Raw genomic sequence first — 7804 nt, forward strand, 5'->3', positions numbered from 1 at the left:
GTATTTCCCTTTCAGAGAAACTGTGAGGCTCCCAGAACGCAATGGGTGGAAAAGAACCTGGAAAAAAGCAAAAAGATGTGCAGCTTCATTTACACCTGCCTGTGTCTCCCATCTCCATGGTTACAGGGGTTCCTGCGGCTCAGCCAATGACGCCATGCAGCTTGACAGACTTGGTTTGATTTTTGTCAAGAGTTAAAACATGAAACAAAATTGATGCTGTCTTCCGTTTAACAACACATCAGTCATAATTGAAAGCATGTGCTGATATTAAGGGCAAAAAGAATCGATTTAAGTATTGGATTTTTAGAGGGTATATATATATATACATATATATTTTCAGTAAAGCCTGACAGCTCATTACAGAATTCCTTATTTTTTCAGTTGGCTTTTGCAATGCACTTATCAAGAGGCCGATTTCTGCACAAATATCGTGGATCAAAGATATTTTCCCAAGGGTGTCTCTTAATATTTTTATATCTAAAGTATTCTCTTTGGAAGTGGCTTTGCCTCTGTTTGCATGGCACTCCAGTTATTTTGCTGTATAATAAACCACTCCAAAACTTGGCTGACTGGAAAAACCATAACCATCTAAATAGGTCCCAAAAGCCAATTAGGACCAGTCTCAAGACTGTTGTGATAAAGGCGCACTCTCTCTCTCCCTTGATGGCATATAAGTCCAGGGCTTCTTCAAGGGAGGGAGGATATACCTAAAAGCAAAGCAAGTCTGGAGAACACAGGAAGAGGGAGGGTGGTTTCTGGTGATTTTATTTGAGCACCTACTTTCTGAAGTCAGATCTCTACTCTTAAGCTTTTGAGTTACACTTCACACCAATGATTTTTTTTTCTTAAGTTGGCATTCGACAAGTACCTGTCATTTCCAATCAAAAGAGTCTTAGCAAAGTATGTCCTGCACAACCCTCACAGCAATGCTGTGAGGCAGATTCACGGTCCCTTTTTAATGGGTGAGGACACCGAAGCCGGGACGGGAAGGGACCGCCGGGCCCACAGAGCCGGGAGGCGGCCAGAGCACGGGAAAAATCCAGTCTCTCTCTGGCTCCAGCTTTGGCAAGTTCCGCAGTCCTCACCCTGGATAAGTTCCATGCTCCTTCCCAGCCACGGGGTTCTATCTCTCCATCCTTGCTGCCTCAGAGTTGGACGGGTGCCGGGTTGGGGGCAGCAGGTAGTGGACCAGCTGCTGCCTGGGTCAGGAGCCCAGCATGTTCTCAAGGACACAGATGGGCTGGCAGCCTTGTGCATGGGCAGGGAGCCCGAGGCGGGGGTGGACACCGGTTCCCTGGGGAAAAGCTCATTCAAGGCTCAACAAGGCTCAGCACTGGGCTCTGAGACCCCAGGGCGCAGGTTTGGCACAGCTCCTCTCCATGTGCCCGGAGCCCAGCACAGAATGTCTGTTCAACTCTTCACTGAGAGCTCCTATGCAATTGGGGGACCTCCCTTGGTGGTCGTGACCACTAAGATGTGTGTGTGTGTGTGTGTGTGTGTGTGTGTGTGTGTGTGTGTGTGTGTGGTGCAGGGAGAAGCGTGGTAAACTCTAGAAGGTTCTCCTAAATTTCTAGCCCCTATCACAGGCCTGGGCACCCTGGGGAGCCAGGAAAGTCTGGTCAAACCGAGATGGATAAATATCTGCTTTATTAACTCCCTTGGAGTCACTAGTCCATCCCGTCCAGCATTACACCTTTTTGATTGCTGTGGGTTGAATAAAATAACAGATAGCATTTTATAGATTACAAATAAAGTACCATTGCTGATTACTAGTTAGCAGCATTTATTGAATACCTACTAGGTTCCAGATATAAGCTTGGTGCTTTGTATCCATGATCTCATTTGATTCTCAATACAGTCCATGGAGAATGTATTTTTACTTATTTCCACGTCATAGGTGAAGAAACAGAGGCTCAGAGGCACGAAATCATGTATCCAGAGCCACATCAGTCGGGCCGGGCGCCTCTGCCCGGACCGGGATGGTCTCGAAGCCGTGGCTCCCTCCACTCTTGCCCCTGCTGCGCCCTGTTGAACAGAGCAAGGCAGTCAGACCCCGTTGGGGCTGGGGGTGCCTTTCTCCTGATTCACACAGCTGGAACAGCTCCACGTCACCGATGCCACCTCCTCAGAGAGTCCGAATGACTCTGGAACTCTCCTTCTGTCTGCCTCTTACACTCACTGAGTGGCCAACAGAGAAGCCTTTATCTTCTTGAGTCCAGAGCTGCTTTTGCTCCTGTCTTCATCTCCCTGGGTGGGCGGGGCCAGTTGGTCAAGATGGAAACCTGGGTATCATCAGACTTTCTTTTTCCTTCCTTTGCCTAATCCAGAGCTGGGCCTGGGGTTACCTCCCCACCTTACTCGTCCTCTTATTGGAAGCCGCATCCTCTCTTGCCGGGGGGGGGGGTGCAGTGGCCTCCTTAGTGCCCTCTCCAGAGCACTCCCCACCCACCCAGTCTCCATGTCAACGGCCAGAACGGCCTTTCTTCAGCACCGATTGCACCTTGGTCACTCCTGGTTGCCTGTGGGTAAAGTTCAAACGCCTCCACCCCATGTCTAAGACTTTTGCAAACAAATGCCTGCCCGCATTCCAGCCTCATCTACTACCAGGTCCTCCCCTGTTGCCACCCCCTCACAACCTGTGCTCTTACAACTTCCTGTCACCAGTATGAGACAGGAGGCACCAGCCGAGAGCCATGACAGTGAGAGAAGAGAGACACGGCTGTGACAGTGAGCTGCCCCTTCCTGGCACAGGGACCCTGCCCACTATAGTAAAGATGGTTTGTTCGTGCCGTCCTCTTGGGAGAACAAGAGGGGACATGAGGGGCAGGCCAGGGCATGGGCAGGTCCCCACCCACATGGATGCTGTGGGGGGCTCAGAAATAGCAAGTCATCTCTCTCTGGCCTCCACCACTTAGCTGACTGTTTTGACAAATGAGTCTTTCCCCTGTTCCCTGATGCCGGTGGCAGGCGAAACCAAGGCCAGTAGGTTAGTCTCCAGTCAAATCGACACAAGGCTCTTTTGCCCTGCCAGGCAAGTGACAGTTTAGCAGGCATGAGTTCTGTTGGTTACCTTACAGGAACTCATTCTTATGCAGTGTTTCCAAAGCACTCAGCTTTCATTGGACAGCCACCTTCTCTTTTTTGTGCTTGTATTTCTTCAGTTCACATCACATTTAGGAAAACAAGCATGAAAACCCGGAAGGATTCTGCACTCCTTCCTTTTCTTGTTCAACACCGAGGACACCTGCAGGATAAATGTTAGATGTGCCACAGCCGTGCTTTCTAGAAGGAGGTGATTGAGGGATCCCATTGGCAGACCTCGGAGGCCGCCACCTAAATGCCGTTTGGCTACACATGCATGTCAATGCGTTACGTTAGAATGAGCTGTTTAGGCAGTGCTGTGGTCTGAATAGCCGTGTCTCCCTAACTCCGCATGCTGAAACCCCTAATGCCCAGTGGGATGGTGGTTGGACGTGGGCCTTGGGTAGGTGGCTAGGCCATGAGGCTGGAGCCCCCGGGAATGGGACCAGTACCCTTATCAAAGACGCCCCATAGAGCTCCCTTACCCCTTCCATCACGTGAGGAAGGTGCCCGCTCTGATCCAGGAAGAGAGCTCTCACCAGTGCGTCCATGCCGGCTCCCTGACCTTGGACTTCCCAGCCTCCAGAACTGTGAGAGAGAAATTTCTGTATTTTATAAGACCCACAGTCTGTGGTGTTTTGTATAGCAGCCAGAACAGACTAAAGCAGGCGACATATGTTTCATTATTCAAATTATTTCCTACATCAATTGACTTTTTTGATTAACTAGTCAACTCCCAGCCCCAAGTGCATAAATTCGATTGTGACCACCACATGCAGTGTGGAGCAGGGTGACAGTTTTGCTCAGGGGTCTGGTTGACAAGGAAACTGCGTCACAGGGACAGAGAGGAGGAAGCAAAGCATAGTCGTAGGCACGTGCACGCAGGCACCGTCCTGCCATTCCCAACTCACGGAAATTATCCAGGAAGCTCTTCTTGCTCCACCCCCGGGAAGGCCATTCACTGTCATCCATGCTCTTTTATTTCACTTTTCACATTGCATGGCGACCAGTCCTTTTGTACTTGGAACATTCCCAATGGGATAAATTCCGTGATGTAAGGAGCCCAGGTTTTGAGACCAGACAGATGTGGGTTTGAATCCAGTTCCATCTCTTACCTGCTGAGTGAGTTTGGGTGGCACTCGTGACTTCTCTGAACTGGAGCAGTGACCTTCAACAGGAGCACACGTAAGGCTCCAAGTAAAGAAATGGCGGCTCTTGTGATTTTGACTTGTTGCTGGGCATCCTATCGTCCTGTGCCTTTCTGTTGCTGTGCCATTTCTCTCTGGCAATCTCCGAGGGCAGGGCCACATTGCATTCAACTTTGTATTCACAGAGCCCCTAGATCCGTGTAAGGACGCACTGTGAGTCTGTAGAATTAAATCGTCTCCTACTTTGGTGTTAGTCATCTTTGGCTCATCATCAGAGGTCTCAGCACGGCTTGCTTGATAGTCTCGGGTGGAGGAAGGGAAGGCGGGAGAAGGGGTCAGAGTTGGATCAGGGCAGGGCAGGGGGAGAGAGAAAGGCAGGGCGTGGAGGATCGGGGCTGGACGTGTCCCAGCCCCTCGTGGCCTCATTACTTCTCCGTGTCCAGGTGGAAGGAAGTTGCCGTGGCCGGGGCCTGGGAGGCTGGGGCAGGCTGATGGAGACGAAGCTGCTCTGTCAGCTATAATGTCAAGTCCCGTCAGTCACTTGAGTCCCTCTGGCTGGGAGTGAAGCTGGTGCCAGGAGCCCCAAGGGGAGGTAATGACAGATGCACTGAGAGGGCAGGGGAGGGAACGGTGGCATTTTCTGAGTGCTCTCTGTGTTTCTGGCACAGTGCTGGGAACTTTGACACCCATTCCCATTTCCTGCTCCTGCTGATCCCGAGCCCTGGGGACAGAGGCAGTCATTACACTGCCAGGTTGTAAGTGACAAACTGAGGCCCAGAGAGGTTCAGTGCCCCAAGCAAGACCACACAGCTAGGAAGGTGGTTCGAAACCAGATCAACCTGGAGCTGGGGACTAGGCTTTTGCACAAGGCGCCTTCCTGTTCATTCCGTTCAGGGTCCTGTTGCATGAACGTCCTCAGGATGCTTGTAATGGGGAGGGTGCTGACCTAGAGCGAGGAGCCCGCACAGAGGTCCCAGCCCTGCCTTTTCTCAGCTGCGGGGCCTTGGTCAAGCCACTGCACTGCCCTTCGCCTTGCTTCCATCATCTGTGAGATGGGGGCAACAGTGTGTAGCCAGACCACCAAGCAGGCACCAGGGAATGGTAAATGCTTACGACAGTTAGGGAGCACCTGCCCCGTGTCCACTACTGTGGTAAGCGCTGCGCGTGTTAACCTATTTACACTGCACACAGGCCTAGGGGTAGAGATTGCTGTTAGCCCCATCTAAAAGCCATGGAAACGAGGCTTAAAATGTTATGTAATTTCGTTCCCTGTCAGTCATGTTTGGAGCAGAGATGCGTCTCAGACACCCTGCTCCCGAGCCTGAATGCTCACCCTACTCTCAAATGCACACAGAGGGGCATTTTAGATGTAAAGGAAGAACAGACCCTATTGCTTACTAGGGCTGTGAAGTGCCAGCCGTGCCTGACCCCAGGGGTAGCTTCGTCTCCTTCCTTCCACGTACCCTCCTACCGCCCTGGGAACCAGGTCCCGGCACACCAGGTCCTGGCTCAGAGAGGTTAGTTCAGCTGTCCAAGGTCACACAGCCAGAACTGGCAGAGCTGGAGTGTAAACCCAGTGTGTCTGATGCCAGAACACAAGGGATGCTGCTGCTACAGTTGATGATGATGGTGACTATCAGCCTGGTCCTGGGGTGACTGACATTCAGATGGCCAGCCGGCTCAAGGTCACCTCCTGAGTGCCCGGGATGAAGTCATGTCCTCAGCAGTGCTTCTGCGCTTCCGCCTGGGGATGTCCCTGTCGGATGCTGTCGTTTTGTTTTCCTTTTTGTGTTTTCACCAACGTTTTGCTGGGTTTTTCTGTCCCGAGGCGCTTTAATCACCAAGGGCTCTGTTCCAAACGTGCGGTGCATAAACACCCAGGGAAATAAACAATGCCTGCTGCTCTCACAACAAAGCCGAGTGGGGCTGTGCAGGGCCTGGGAGGGGGAGGCTGGGTGCCGGGGCCCTGCAGAGAGTTCCCGGGGTTTGAGCCTGGCTCCGCCTCTGTCCTGCCGCGTGACCCCTGACAGGCCTCGTATGTGGCTTTCTGTACTTCAATGTCCTAATTGGCCAAATGGGAAGAAAAGCTTTTTGGCAGTCCTCCCGGAGTCAGCCAAATCAAAGAGTTCTGCAGAAATGTTTGGGCAAACGTGAGATGCTGAGTGAGGCCGCCCTGGGGTGATGACCACCCACCACTCTGCGCCTTGGCTGCCCGCCATTCCCTCTGCTTCTTCCCATTGTCCAGCAAGGAAGCACCGGGAGCCCTGGTATCAGACAGAGGCCCTGGGGGCGAGTGTCCAGTGCAACCTCTTGGAGCTGGGGTCCCTGGCCACACCCGGTGTCCCCAGAGCTGTGCTGTGGCCACCGGGTAAACACCTATGGAGAGTGGGTGCCTGAGGCTGTTCTTCACAAGCCCAGCAGTTCCCCCAGGAAACAGGTTTTTTCTTTGAGCAGAGACCTGCAGACCTGCGAGGCTCCTTCCAAGAGATAAACGGGGTTTGGTGACTTGGACTGGGAGGGGCCTGGTGCCTCCCTGGGCCCCATACATGCAGATCGATATCCTCAGAGATGCTTGTGCATAGGGGTGAGGGACGGCCTTGGAGGGAAGTGTGCTGGGGCTGGGCCCACTGTGAAAAAAGCAAGGGCCACCCAGGGTCTAGGAGTGGGGATGGGCGTGGGACTGGAGAGCATCCCCACTGGCAGCGTCAGGCCTCGGGGTCCTGGGCTCATCCAGCCACACCCTCGTGTCATCGTGACTGCAGGCTCTGGAGGCCCTGGGATTGAGTGCTGGCCTTGTCACTTCCTAACTGTGACCTTAAGCGAGTGACCTAACCCTCTGAGCTTCTCTTTCTTCATGATGACACCCCTGCCTCAAAGACTGTTCACGGGGTTTGGGCGAGTACAGCTACCTGGCTCGGCTCCATGCCCGGCAGGTGTGGGCCCTCAGGCAATTCCACCTGTTGTGAATGTTTGCAAAAGCAGCGTCCCTATGTCTGCCAGGCCATCGACCCACCCACACATTTGTCCATCTGTCCACCTGCCCATCCATTCATCTAGTCTTCATTCATTCATCCCTTCACCCGTGAGCTTTTGCTGAACCCTGCCCATGTTCTAGGTCTCCCTGGTGCCAACCACTGAGGTTCTGAGATTAAAAACAAAACCAAACTAAATCAAAATGCACCGCTCTTGTACTGAAGGAGCGGGGACTGACATTGTGTCAAATCAGGGCCACACCTGGGACCATCTGATGAGGGCCACTGTGGGGCTCGGTGAAGGGGCATCTACCAGGTGGGGACCAGGTGAAGGCACTAACGGGATGGGGCAGTGCCAGGGAAGCCTGTACCAGTCAGGGGACAAAGGACAAGAGGAGGAGCCTGCAGAGAGCCCTGCCAGAGTTGTGGCTGAGGAAAGAGGCCACCCACACACAGAAGCCATGGCCTTAGGACGAGGAAGTCAGCCCCACTGGGAGGAAGCCAGAAGGGCACTCAACACTGACCTTGCTCTGCTCCCTGTTCCGTCCTTTGCTGGTGCCCGACATTGGCTGAGCCAACCAGACTCAGAGGACCGAAGGGGCC

The sequence above is a fragment of the Artibeus jamaicensis genome, unplaced genomic scaffold, assembly GCF_021234435.1.
Source record: "Artibeus jamaicensis isolate MK-2021 breed Jamaican fruit bat unplaced genomic scaffold, CSHL_Jam_final scaffold_3151, whole genome shotgun sequence".
NCBI lineage: Eukaryota > Metazoa > Chordata > Mammalia > Chiroptera > Phyllostomidae > Artibeus > Artibeus jamaicensis.